This window comes from Bombina bombina, chromosome 2 (assembly GCF_027579735.1).
Source record: "Bombina bombina isolate aBomBom1 chromosome 2, aBomBom1.pri, whole genome shotgun sequence".
Lineage (NCBI taxonomy): Eukaryota > Metazoa > Chordata > Amphibia > Anura > Bombinatoridae > Bombina > Bombina bombina.
This window is the reverse complement of record NC_069500.1, coordinates 524,196,390-524,211,544: the sequence shown is the minus strand read 5'-3', so window position 1 is coordinate 524,211,544 and position 15,155 is coordinate 524,196,390.

Sequence of the window (15,155 nt, the reverse complement as noted above, 5' to 3'; positions counted from 1 at the left end):
AGACACTCATCTACATATAGTAGATAGCCAAACCAGTACTGAAACGAGAATCAGCAGAGGTAATGGTATATAAGAGTATATCGTCGATCTGAAAAGGGAGGTAGGAGAAGAATCTCTACGACCGATAACAGAGAACCTATGAAATAGATCCCCGATAGGATGACCATAGCATTCAATAGGCAATACTCCCTTCACATCCCTCTGTCATTCACTGCACTCTGAGAGGAAAACCGGGCTTCAGCATGCTGCAAAGCGCATATCAACGTAGAAATCTAGCACAAACTTACTTCACCACCTCCATAGGAGACAAAGTTTGTAAAACTGAATTGTGGGTGTGGTGGGGGGTGTATTTATAGGCATTTTAAGGTTTGGGAAACTTTGCCCCTCCTGGTAGGAATGTATATCCCATACGTCACTAGCTCATGGACTCTTGCCAATTATATGAAAGAAAAAACAATTTCCAGATTAATATTCTTATTTGAAACAACCTAAAAACAGAACTTTCCAGGATAACAATTTGATATCCATGGAATGCGCATGGGTTCAAACGGAACCCCTTGAAGAATTTGAAGAACTAAAATCAAACTCCAGGGAGGAGTAATGGGTCTAAATACAGGCTTAATTCTAGATAAAGCCTGACAAAAAGACTGAACATCTGGTACATTTGCCAAACGTTTGTGAAACAGAATTGACAAAGCTGAAATTTTTCCCCTTAAGGAACTTTCTGATAACCCTTTCTCCAATCCTTCTTGGAGAAAAGACAGAATCCTAGGAATCCCAACTTTACTTCATGAGTAACCCTTGGATCCACACCAATAAAGATATTTACGCCATATCTTATGATAGATTTTTCTAGCGACAGGCTTTCTAGCCTATATCAAAGTATTGATAACTGAATCAGAGAATCCTCGCTTAGATAAAATAAAGCGTTCAATCTCCACGCAGTCAGCTGCAGAGAAATTAGATTTGGATGTTGGAAAGGACCTCTAATGAGAAGGTCCTGTCTCAATGGAAGTTTCCATGGTGGCAGAGAGGACATGTCCACTAGATCCACATACCAAGTCCTGCGTCGCCACGCAGGCGCTATCAGGATCACTGAAGCTCTCTCCTGTTTGATTCGAGCAATCACGCGTGGGAGAAGAGGAAACGGCGGAAACACATAAGCTAGGCTGAACAATCAAGGCACTGCCAAGGCATCGATCAGTTCGGCCTGAGGATCCCTTAACCAGGATCCGTATCTTGGAAGCTTGGCAGTCTGTCGGGATGCCATCAAATCCAATTCCGGTCTGCCCCATCTAAGAATCGATGAGGCAAATACCTCCGGGTGAAGTTCCCACTCCCCCGGATGAAAAGTCTGTCGACTTAGAAAATCTGCTTCCCAGTTCTCTACTCCTGGGATGTAGATCACTGACAGATGACAAGAGTGGGCCTCCACCCAACTGATTATCTTGGATACCTCTATCATCGCTAAGGAACTCATTGTTCCCCCTTGATGATTGACATATGCCACAGTCGTGATGTTGTCCGACTGGAATCTGATGAATTTGGCCGAAGCCAACTGAGGCCATGCCTGAAGCGCAATGAATATTGCTCTCAGTTCCAGAATATTGATTGGAAGTAGAGACTCCACTTGAGTCCAAACACCCTGAGCCTTCAGGGAGTTCCAAACTGCACCCCAGCCCAGAAGGCTGGAATCTGTTGCCACTATTACCCACGAGGGTCTGTGGAAACAAGTCCCTTCGGACAGATGATCCGGCGACAACCACCAAAGAAGAGAGTTTCTGGACTCTTGATCCAGATTTATCTGAGGAGATAAATCAGCATAATCCCCATTCCACTGTCCGAGCATGCACAGTTGCAGTGGTCTGAGATGAAAGCGAGCAAACGGAACAATGTCCATTGCCGCTACCATTAATCCAATAACTTCCATACACTGAGCCACTGATGGCCGAGGAATGGACTGAAGTGCTCGGCAAGTATTTAGAATCTTTGATTTTCTGACCTCCGTCAGAAATATTTTCATTGCTACCGAGTCTATCAGAGTTCCCAAGAAAGGAACCCTTGTCTGTGGGACAAGTGAACTCTTCTCTATGTTCACCTTCCAGCCGTGAGTTCTCAGAAAAGACAACACTGTGTCTGTGTGAGATTTTGACAGATGATATGTTGACGCCTGAATCAGAATGTCGTCCAGATAAGGCGCCACCGCTATTCCTCGTGGTCTGAGAGCCGCCAAGGGACCCTAGAACCTGATTGATGTTAGTCAGGAAAGGCAAACCTTAGAAACTGATGATCATCCGTGTGGATAGGAATATGAAGGTAAGCATCCTTCAAATCCACAGTAGTCATATATTGACCCTCCTGGATCATTGGTAAAATTGTTTGTATTGTCTCCATCTTGAATGATGGAACTCTTAGAAATTTGTTTAGACACTTGAGATATAAATGGGTCTGAACGTTCCCTCCTTTTTGGGAACCACAAATAGGTTTGAGTAAAACCCCTGTCCCAATTTTGGAACTGGACAAATTAGTTCCATAGTAGAACGCCTCTCTTTATCTGGTTTGCAGATAACTTTGAAAGATTAAATCTCCCTCTTGTATCTTGAATTCCAATAGAAAACCGTGGGTCACTATTTCTAGTGCCCAGGGATCCTGAACATCTCTTGCCTGAGCAAAGAAAGAGAGTCTGCCCCCTACTAGATCCAGTCCCGGATCGGGGGCCGCCCCTTCATGCTGTCGCAGGAGCGGGCTTTTTGGATTGTTTACCCTTATTCCAGTTCTGATTAGGTCTCCAGACCTACTTAGATTGGGTAAAATTCCCTTCCTGCTTTGAGGAAAAAAAAGTGGGGGGGTCATCCTTTAAAGTTCCGAAAGGAACGAAAATTATTCCGTTTACCCCTCATTTTAGCGGACTTATCCTGAGGTAGGTTATGGCCTTTACCTCCTGTAATATCAGAAATGATTTCCTTCAATTCTGGCCAGAAAAGGGTCTTACCTTTAAAGGGAATAGCTAAAAGCTTATGTTTTGATGACACATCAGCAGACCAAGATTTGAGCCACAATGCTCTACGCGCTAAAATAGCAAATCCTGCATTTTTTGCCGCTAATTTAGCAATTTGAAAAGCGGCATCAGTAATAAAAGAATTAGCTAGCTTGAGAGCCTTAATTCAATCTAAAATGTCATCTAATGGAGTCTCAACTTTAAGAGACTCTTCTAGAGCCTCAAACCAAAAAGCTGCTGCAGTAGTTATTGGAACAATGCAAGCCGTAGGTTGTAAAAGAAACCCCTGATTAACAAATAATTTCTTTAGTAGACCCTCTAATTTCTTATCCATAGGGTCTTTGAAAGCACAACTATACTCAATGGGTATAGTAGTACTCTTAGTTAGGGTACATATAGTTCCCTCTACCTTAGGGACCGTTTGCCATGAGTCCCGAATGGTATCTGATATGGGAAACATTTTCTTAAAATTAGGAGGGGGAGAAAACGGTATACCTGGTCTATCCCATTCCTTTCTAATAATTTCCAAAATTCTCTTAGAAACCGGAAAAACATCAGTGTAAGTAGGAGCTTCCAAATATTTATCCATTTTACACAATTTCTCTGGAGGAATCACAATAGGGTCACAATCATCCAGAGTTGCTAAAACCTCCCTAAGTAACAGGCGGAGGTGTTCAAGCTTAAAATTTAAATGACATAGCATCCGAATCTGTGTGAGGTAAAATATTTCCTGAATCAGAAATTTCACCCTCAGACAGAAATTCCCTGACCCCCAACTCAGAGCACTGTGAGGGAACATCGGAAATAGCTAATAAAGCATCAGAGGATTCAGTATTTACATTAATACCTGACCTACTGCGTTTACCCTGCAACACTGGTAATTTAGACAATACCTCTGTAAGGGTAGTTGACATAACTGCAGCCATCTCCTGCAGAGTAAAGGAATTAGACGCACTAGACGTACTAGGCGTCTCTTGTGTGGGCGTTAAAGGTTGTGACACTTGGGAAGAATTGGATGGCATATCCTGATTCTCTTCAGACTGAGAACCATCCTTAGGCGCACTTTATTTAAAATATGCTTTTTACATTGTAAACCCCTTTCAGTACAAAAGTTACACAATGTAAGAGGGGGTTGCACAATAACTTCTAAACACATAGAATAATGAGAAACCTCAATGTCAGACATGTTGAACAGACTAGTAATACCACAAAAGTCGTTTAAACACTTATTTATAGCAAAAAATGAACATTAGAAAAAACGTGTACTGTGCCTTTAAGAAAAGAAAAAGTGAACAATTTTTCCAAAATGCACAAAAAACGTTAAATTATTCCCAAATTTAACTTAAATATCGTTGGTTAATCCAAAAATTACTGCACCCTGAAGCAAAGGCAGAAAACATAATTTATGTAAGAACTTACCTGATAAATTCATTTCTTTCATATTAGCAAGAGTCCATGAGCTAGTGACGTATGGGATATACATTCCTACCAGGAGGGGCAAAGTTTCACAAACCTTAAAATGCCTATAAATACACCCCTCACCACACCCACAAATCAGTTTAACGAATAGCCAAGAAGTGGGGTGATAAGAAAAAAGTGCGAAAGCATAAAAAATAAGGAATTGGAATAATTGTGCTTTATACAAAAAAATCATAACCACCACAAAAAAAGGGTGGGCCTCATGGACTCTTGCTAATATGAAAGAAATGAATTTATCAGGTAAGTTCTTACATAAATTATGTTTTCTTTCATGTAATTAGCAAGAGTCCATGAGCTAGTGACGTATGGGATAATGACTACCCAAGATGTGGATCTTTCCACGCAAGAGTCACTAGAGAGGGAGGGATAAAATAAAGACAGCCAATTCCTGCTGAAAATAATCCACACCCAAAATAAAGTTTAATGAAAACATAAGCAGAAGATTCAAACTGAAACCACTGCCTGAAGTACTTTTCTACCAAAAACTGCTTCAGAAGAAGAAAACACATCAAAATGGTAGAATTTAGTAAAAGTATGCAAAGAGGACCAAGTTGCTGCTTTGCAAATCTGATCAACCGAAGCTTCATTCCTAAACGCCCAGGAAGTAGAAACTGACCTAGTAGAATGAGCTGCAATCCTTCGAGGCGGAGTTTTACCCGACTCGACATAGGCATGATGAAATAAAGATTTCAACCAAGATGCCAAAGAAATGGCAGAAGCTTTCTGGCCTTTTCTAAAACCGGAAAAGATGACAAATAGACTAGAAGTCTTTCAGAAAGACTTAGTAGCTTCAACATAATATTACAAAGCTCTAACAGCATCCAAAGAATGCAATGATTTCTCCTTAGAATTCATAGGATTAGGACATAATGAAGGAACCACAATTTCTCTACTAATGTTGTTAGAATTCACAACCTTAGGTAAAAAATTCAAAAGAAGTTTGCAGCACCGCCTTATCCTGATGAAAAATCAGAAAAGGAGACTCACAAGAAAGAGCAGATAATTCAGAGACTCTTCTGGCAGAAGAGATGGCCAAAAGAAACAAAACTTTCCAAGAAAGTAATTTAATGACCAAAGAATACATGGGTTCAAAAGGAGGAGCTTGAAGAGCCCCCAGAACCAAATTCAAACTCCAAGGAGGAGAAATTGACTTAATGACAGGTTTTATACGAACCAAAGCTTGTACAAAACAATGAATATCAGGAAGATTAGCAATCTTTCTGTGAAAAAGAACAGAAAGAGCAGAGATTTGTCCTTTCAAGGAACTTGCAGACAAACCTTTATCTAAACCATCCTGAAGAAACTGTAAAATTCTCGGTATTCAAAAAGAATGCCAAGAAAAATGATGAGAAAGACACTAAGAAATATAAGTCTTCCAGACTGTATAATATATCTCTCTAGATACAGATTTACGAGCCTGTCACATAGTATTAATCACAGAGTCAGAGAAACCTCTTTGACCAAGAATCAAGCGTTCAAACTCCATACCTTAAAATATAAGGATTTGAGATCCTGATGGAAGAAAGGACCTTGCGACAGAAGGTCTGGTCTTAACGGAAGAGTCCACAGCTGGCAAGAGGCCATCCGGACAAGATCCGCATACCAAAACCTGAGGCGCCATGCTGGAGCTACCAGCAGGACAAACGAGCATTCCTTTAGAATCTTGGAGAATACTCTTGGAAGAAGAACTAGAGGCGGAAAGATATAGGCAGGAAGATACTTCCAAGGAAGTGATAATGCATCCACTGCCTCCGTCTGAGGATCCCGGGATCTGGACAGATACCAGGGAAGTTTCTTGTTTAGATGAGAAGCCATCAGATCTATTTCTGGGAGTTCCCACATTTGAACAATCTGAAGAAATACCTCTGGGTGAAGAGACCATTCGCCCGGATGCAACGTTTGGCGACTGAGATAATCCGCTTCCCAATTGTCTATACCTGGGATATGAACCGCAGAGATTAGACAGGAGCTGGATTCCGCCCAAACCAAAATTCGAGATACTTCTTTCATAGCCAGAGGACTGTGAGTCCCTCCTTGATGATTGATGTATGCCACAGTTGTGACATTGTCTATCTGAAAACAAATGAACAACTCTCTCTTCAGAAGAGGCCAAGACTGAAGAGCTCTGAAAACTGCACGGAGTTCCAAAATATTGATCGGTAATCTCACCTCCTGAGATTCCCAAACCCCTTGTGCCGTCAGAGACCCCCACACAGCTTCCCAACCTGTAAGACTTGCATCTGTTGAGATTATAGTCCAGGTCGGAAGAACAAAGAAGCCCCCTGAACTAAACGATGGTGATCTGTCCACCACGTCAGAGAGTGTCGTATAATCGGTTTAAAGATATTAATTGAGATATCTTTGTGTAATCCCTGCACCATTGGTTCAGCATACAGAGCTGAAGAGGTCGCATGTGAAAACGAGCAAAGGAGATCGCATCCGATGCAGCAGTCATAAGACCTAAAATTTCCATGCATAAGGCTACCAAAGGGAATGAATGTGACTGAAGGTTTTGACAAGCTGATATCAATGTTAGACTTCTCTTGTCTGACAAAGACAGAGTCATAGACACTGAATCTATCTGGAAACCTAAAAAGGTTACCCTTGTCTGAGGAATCAATGAACTTTTGGTAAATTGATCCTCCAACCATGATCTTGAAGAAACACCACAAGTCGATTCGTATCAGATTCTGCGAAAATGTGAAGACTGAGCAAGTACCAAGATATCGTCTAAAATAAGGAAATACCAATACCCTGTTCTCTGATTACAGACAGAAGGGCACCGAGAACCTTTGAAAAAATTCTTGGAGCTGATGCTAGGCCAAACGGTAGAGCCACAAAACTGGTAATGCTTGTCTAAAAAGAGAATCTCAGAAACTAAAAGTGATCTGGATGAATCGGAATATGCAGATATGCATCCTGTAAATCTATTGTAGACATATAATGCCCTTGCTAAAAAAAAGGCAGGATAGTCCTACAGTTACCATTTTAAATGTTGGTATCCTTACATAACGATTCAATATTGATAGATCCGGAACTGGTCTGAAGGAATTGACCTTCTTTGGTACAATGAAGAGATAGAATAAAACCCCAGCCCCTGTTCCAGAACTGGAACTGGCATAATTACTCCAGCCAACTCTAGATCTGAAACACATTTCAGAAATGCTGAGCCTTTGCTGGGTTTACTGGGACACGGGAAAGAAAAAAATCTCTTTGCAGGAGGCCTTAACTTGAAGCCAATTCTGTACCTTTCTGAAACAATGTTCTGAAACCAGAGATTGTGAACGGAATTGATCCAAATTTCTTTGAAGAAAACGTAATCTGCCCCATACCAGCTGAGCTGGAATGAGGGCCGCACCTTCATGGGTACTTAGGAGCTGGCTTTGGGTTTCTATAAGGCTTGGATATATTCCAAACTGGAAATGGTTTCCAAACTGATACCGCTCCTGAGGATGAAGGATCAGGCTTTTGTTCCTTGTTGTGAGGAAAGGAACGAAAACGATTATTAGACCTAAATTTACCTTAGATTTTTATCCTTTGGTAAAAAAGTTCCCTTCCCTCCTGTAACAGTTGAGATAATAGAATCCAACTGAGAACCGAATAATTTATTACCCTGGAAAGAAAGGGATAGCAAAGTAGACTTAGAAGACATATCAGCATTCCAAGTTTTAAGCCATAAAGCTCTTCTAGCTAAAATAGCTAGAGACATATACCTGACATCAACTCTAATGATATCAAAGATGGTATCACAAATAAAATTATTAGCATGTTATAGAATAATAATAATGCTATAAAATTATGATCTGTTACTTGTTGCGCTAAAGCTTCTAACCAAAAAGTTGAAGCTGCAGCAACATCCGCTAAAAATATAGCAGGAGTAGAGACAGCCCCATTAACCTTAGGGATTTTGTCCCAAAAACTCTAATCTGTCAGATGGCACAGAATATAATTGCTTAAAACGTTTTAGAAGGAGTAAATGAATTACCCAAATTATTCCATTGCCTGGAAATTACTTCAGAAATAGCATCAGGGAGAGAAAACACTTCTGGAATAACTACAGGAGATTTAAAAACCTTATTTAAACGTTTAGATTTAGTATCAAGAGGACCAGAATCCTCTATTTCTAATGCAATTAATACTTCTTTAAGTAAAGAACGAATAAATTCCATCTTGAACAAATACGAAGATTTATCAGCATCAACCTCTGAGACAGAAACCTCTGAACCAGAAGAACCATTATCAGTATTAGAATGATGATGTTCATTTAAAAATTCATCTGAAAAAAGAGAAGTTTTAAAAGACTTTTATGTATACTAGAAGGAGAAATAACAGACATAGCCTTCTTAATGGATTTAAAAATAAAATCTCTTATGTTAACAGGAACACTCTGAGAATTAGATGTTGACGGAACAGCAACAGGTAATGTAACAGTACTAAAGGAAATTTTATCTGCATTAACAAGTTTGTCATGACATGCAATACAAACAACAGCTGGAGAAACAGATACCAAAAGTTTATAGCAGATACACTTAGCTTGGTAGCTCCAGCACCGGGCAGCGATTTTCCTTAAGTATCTTCTGACTCAGTTGCAACGTGGAACATCTTGCAATATGTAATAGAAAAAACAACATATAAAGCAAAATTGATCAAATTCCTTAAATGACAGTTTCAGGAATGGGAAAAAAATGCCAGTGAACAAGCTTCTAGCAACCAGAAGCAATAAATAATGAGACTTAAATAATGTGGAGACAAAAATTACGCCCATATTTTTTAGCGCCAAATAAGACTCCCACATTATTTGGCGCCTAAATGCTTTTGGCGCCAAAAATGACGCCACATCCGGAACGCCGACACTTTTGACGCAAAAAAACGCCAAAAAATGACGCAACTTCCGGCGACACGTATGACGCCGGAAACAGAAAAAAAAATTTTGCCCCAAAAAAGTCCGCGCCAAGAATGACGCAATAAAAAGAAGCATTTTCAGCCCCCGCGAGCCTAACAGCCCACAGGGAAAAAGTCAAATTTTTTAAGGTAAGAAAAAATGATTGATTCAAATGCATTATCCCAAATATGAAACTGACTGTCTGAAAATAAGGAATGTTGAACATCCTGAGTCAAGGCAAATAAATCTTTGAATACATATATTTAGAACTTTATAAAAAAGTGCCTAACCATAGCTTAGAGTGTCACAGAAAATAAGCTTACTTACTTACCCCAGGACACTCATCTACATGTTGTAGAAAGCCAAACCAGTACTGAAACGAAAATCATCAGAGGTAATGGTATATATATATATATAAGAGTATATCGTCGATCTGAAAAGGGAGGTAAGAGATGAATCTCTACGACCGATAACAGAGAACCTATGAAATAGACCCCGTAGGAGGAGATCATTGCATTCAAATAGGCAATACTCTCCTCACATCCCTCTGACATTCACTGCACGCTGAGAGGAAAACCGGGCTCCAACCTGCTGCTATCAACGTAGAATCTAGCACAAACTTACTTCACCACCTCCATAGGAGGCAAAGTTTGTAAAACTGATTTGTGGGTGTGGTGAGGGGTGTATTTATAGGCATTTTAAGGTTTGGGAAACTTTGCCCCTCCTGGTAGGAATGTATATCCCATACGTCACTAGCTCATGGACTCTTGCTAATTACATGAAAGAAATAAGGCTTTAGAAGTAATTATATCAACATCTAGTCAAAAGATAGATAAAAATACCCTCTACACCTCGCCACAGCTCTGCTGTGGTGCCTACCTGCCCCCAGAATACTTCAAATCAAGTTTCCAACCCTTCAGACCAGCTACACAGTCCAGGAGCCACCGAGTTACTGTTTGCTGCTGCTAAGCCTGAAGAAAATGCGCCAAAATAAGCTCCGCCTCTTAAGGTAAAAAGTTGGAGTAGGCCCAAACAACACCGCATGGGAATGCAGCTTTGCACTAAAGTAGAAATACACACACAATTACAACCCTCAAGCATAAAAAACAGAATTTATGCTTACCTGATAAATTACTTTCTCTTACGGTGTATTCAGTCCACGGATTCATCCTTACTTGTGGGATATTCTCAATCCCTACAGGAAGTGGCAAAGAGAGCACACAGCAAAGCTGTCCATATAGCTCACCTCAGGCTCCGCCCCCCCAGTCATTCGACCGACGGTTAGGAGAAAAAGGAGAACCATAGGGTGCAGTGGTGACTGCAGTTATTAAAAATTTAATTTGAACCTGACTTAAATGTCAGGGCGGGCCGTGGACTGAATACACCGTAAGAGAAAGTAATTTATCAGGTAAGCATAAATTCTGTTTTCTCTTACTTGGTGTATTCAGTCCACGGATTCATCCTTACTTGTGGGATACCAATACCAAAGCAATAGGACACGGATGAAGGGAGGAAACAAGTCAGGTAACCTAAACAGAAGGCACCACTGCTTGCAAAACCTTTCTCCCAAAAATAGCCTCCGAAGAAGCGAAAGTATCGAATTTGTAAAATATGGCAAATGTATGCAGTGAAGACCAAGTCGCTGCCGTACAAATCTGTTCAACAGAAGCCTCATTCTTGAAAGCCCATGTGGGAGCCACAGCTCTAGTGGAATGAGCTGTGATTCGTTCAGGAGGCTGCAGTCCCGCAGTCTCATAAGCCAAACGGATGATGCTTTTCAGCCAAAAGGAAAGAGAGGTAGCAGTCGCTTTCTGACCTCTCCTCTTACCAGAATAGACAACAAACAAGGATGATGTTTGTCTGAAATCTTTAGTTGCTTTTAAATATAATTTTAAAGCACGAACCACGACAAGATTGTGTAAAAGTCGTTCCTTCTTAGAAACTGGATTAGGACACAGAGAAGGAACAATGATTTCCTGGTTAATATTCTTATTAGAAACCACTTTTGGAAGGAAACCAGGTTTGGTGCGCCAAACAACCTTATCTGCATGGAACACCAGATAGGGTGAATTACACTGCAAAGCAGACAATTCAGAAACTCTTCGAGCAGAAGAAATGGCTACTAAAAACAAAACTTTCCAAGATAAAAACTTAATATCTATGGAATGCAAAGGTTCAAACGGAACCCCTTGAAGAACTGAAAGAACTAAATTTAGACTCCATGGAGGAGCCACAGGCTTGTAAACAGGCTTGATTCTGACTAGGGCCTGTGCAAACACCTGAACGTCTGGAACAGCAGCCAGACGCTTATGTAACAGGACAGAGCAGATATCTGTCCCTTTAAGGAACTAGCTGACAGACCCTTCTCCAATCCTTCTTGGAGAAAAGACAATATCCTTGGAATCCTAATCTTACTCCACGAGTAATCCTTGGATTTAACACCAACAAAGATATTTCCGCCATATCTTATGGTAAATTTTCCTGGTGACAGGCTTTCTGGCCTGTATCAGAGTGTCTATAACTGATTCAGAGAAACCACGCTTAGCTAGAATTAAGCGTTCAATCTCCAAGCAGTCAGTTGCAGAGAAACTAGATTTGGATGCTTGAAAGGACCTTGAATTAGAAGATCCTGCCTTGATGGCAGTTTCCATGGTGGGATCGATGACATGTCCACTAGGTCTGCATACCAAGTCCTGCGTGGCCACGCAGGCGCTATCAGAATTACTGAAGCCTTCTCCTGTTTGATTCTGGCTACTAGCCGAGGGAGAAGAGGAAACGGTGGAAAGACATAAGCTAGACTGAACGACCAAGGCGCTATTAATGCATCTATCAATGCCGCCTTGGGATCCCTGGATCTGGATCCATAAAGGGGTGTTCTGACGGGACGCCATCAGATCCAATTCTGGAATGCCCCATAGCTGAGTCAGCTGAGCAAAAACCTCCGGGTGGAGTTCCCACTCCCCCGGATGGAAAGTCTGACGACTCAGAAAATCTGCCTCCCAGTTGTCTACCCCTGGGATGTGAATTGCAGATAGATGGCAGGAGTGAGCCTCCGCCCATTTGATGATCTTGGATACTTCCTTCATCGCTAGGGAACTTTTTGTTCCTCCCTGATGATTGATGTACGCTACAGTCGTGATGTTGTCCGGCTGAAATCTGATGAATTTGGCCTCCGCTAGTTGAGGTCACACCTGGAGCGTATTGAATATCGCTCTCAACTCCAAAATGTTTAGCGGAAGAAGAGATTCTTCCTGAGACCATAGTCCCTGAGCCTTCAGGGAGTTCCAGACCGCACCCCAGCCTAACAGACTGGCATCGGTCGTGACAATGATCCACTCCTGTCTGCGGAGACTCATTCCCTGAGACAGGTGATCTTGATACAACCACCAGAGAAGAGAGTCTCTGGTTTACTGGTCCATTTGTACTTGAGGAGACAAATCTGCGTAATCTCCATTCCACTGTTTGTGCATGCACAGCTGCAGTGGTCTTAGATGAATTCGGGCAAAAGGGACTATGTCCATTGCCGCAACCATTAAACTAATTACTTCCATGCACTGAGCCACGGAAGGCCGAGGAATGGAATGAAGAACTCGGCAAGTATTCAGCAGTTTTGACTTCCTGACCTCTGTCAGAAAGATTTTCATTTCTACCGAGACTATTAGTGTTCCCAGGAAAGGAACCCTTGTGAGCGGGGACAGAGAACTCTTTTCTACGTTCAACTTCCACCTGTGAGACCTTAGAAAAGCCAGAACGATGTCCGTATGAGCCTTGGCTCTATGAAAGGACGACGCCTGTATTAATATGTCGTCTAGTTAAGGTGCTACTGCAATGCCCCGCGGTCTTAGTACCGCTAGAAGGGACCCTAGCACCTTTGTGAAAATTCTGGGAGTGGTGGCCAACTCGAAAGGAAGGGCGACGAACTGGTAATGTTTAGAATTTTTAGATCCAGGATTGGCCTGAAAGTTCCCTCCTTTTTGGGAACTACAAACAGGTTTGAGTAAAAGCCCAGTCCTTGTTCTACAATTGGAACTGGGTGTATCACTCCCATCTTTAGCAGATCTTCTACACAGCGTAAGAACGCCTGTTTCCTTATTTGGTCTGAAGACAAATGAGAAATGTGGAACCTTCCCCTTGGGGGAGAATCCTTGAATTCTAGAAGGTACCCCTGAGCAACTATTTCTAATGCCCAGGGATCTGGAACATCTCTTGCCCAAGCCTGAGCGAAGAGAGAAAGTCTGCCCCCTACTCGATCCGATCCCGGATCGGGGGCTACCCCCTCATGCTGTCTTGGTAGCAGGAGCAGGCTTCTTGGCCTGTTTACCCTTATTCCAGCCCTGCAGGGATTTCCAAGTTGCTTTGGGCTGGGAAGCGTCATCTTGCTTTGCGGCAGCAGAGGTTGTGGCATGTCCGCTCCTGAAGTTGCGAAAGGAGCTAAAATTAGCCTTATTTTTGGCCTTAAACGACCTATCTTGTGGCAGGGCATGGCGCTTGCCCCCAGTGATATCTGAAATAATTTCTTTCAGCTCTGGGCCAAATAGGGTTTTCCCCTTGAAGGGAATATTTAACAGTTTCGTTTTGGACAACACATCAGCCGACCACGATTTGCGCCAAAGCGCTCTTCTCGCCATGATGGCAAAACCTGAGTTTTTCGCCGATAGCTTAGCTAAATGGAGAGCGGCATCAGTGATAAAAGAATTAGCCAGCTTTAGAGCATGAATTCTATCCATGACCTCATCATATGAAGTCTCCCTCTGGAGCGACTCCTCCAGGGCCTCGAACCAAAAAGCCGCTGTAGTAGTTACTGGAATAATGCAGGCAATTGGTTGAAGAAGAAAAACTTTGCTGAACAAAAATTTTCTTCAGCAAACCTTCCAATTTTTTATTCATAGGATCTTTGAAAGCACAACTGTCCTCTATTGGTATAGTTGTACGCTTAGCAAGTGTTGAAACAGCCCCTCTACCTTGGGGACCGTCTGCCACGCGTCCCCGCCTGGGGTCATTTATGGGGAACATTTTCTTAAAGATAGGTGGGGGAACAAAGGGTACACCTGGTCTCTCCCACTCCTTAGGCACAATATCCGCCACCCTCTTTGGGATCGGAAATGCCTCAGTGTATACAGGGACCTCTAAAAACCTGTCCATTTTACACAATTTTTCAGGGACCACCATGGGGTCACAATCATCCAGCGTAGATAAAACCTCCTTGAGCAGGACGCGGAGGTGTTTCAGCTTAAATTTAAACGCTAAGGAATCTGACTCTGCCTGCTGAGAAACTTTTCCTGTGTCAGAAATTTCTCCCTCAGACAGACCGTCCCTCACTGCTACTTCTGAGTTTTGTGAGGGTACTACAGATAAATTATCTAAAGCTTCAGATTGCTCATCCTCTGTATTTAAAACTGAGCTATCGCGCTTTTTTGGAAAAACCGGCAGTTTGGATAAAAATTCTGCAAGTCAATTATCCATTACTGCTGCTAATTGTTGAAAAGTAATAGGGGCCAATGCGCTAGGGGTACTAGGCAACGCTTGCGCGGGCGTAACTGGTGTCGACACATGGGGAGAGGAAGGAGGACTATCCTCATTACCTTCCATCAAAGAATCATCTTGGGCTACATTTTTAAGTGTCAATGCATGGTCATTAAAATGTTTAAATACCTTAGCACACTTTAAACACAAATGCAATGGGGGTACCGCCATGGCTTTTAAACACATAGAACAAGGTCTATCAGTAGGCTCAGACATGTTAGACACAATTAGATAGCACCTAAATACAGAAAAATACACTTTTTGAAACAACGT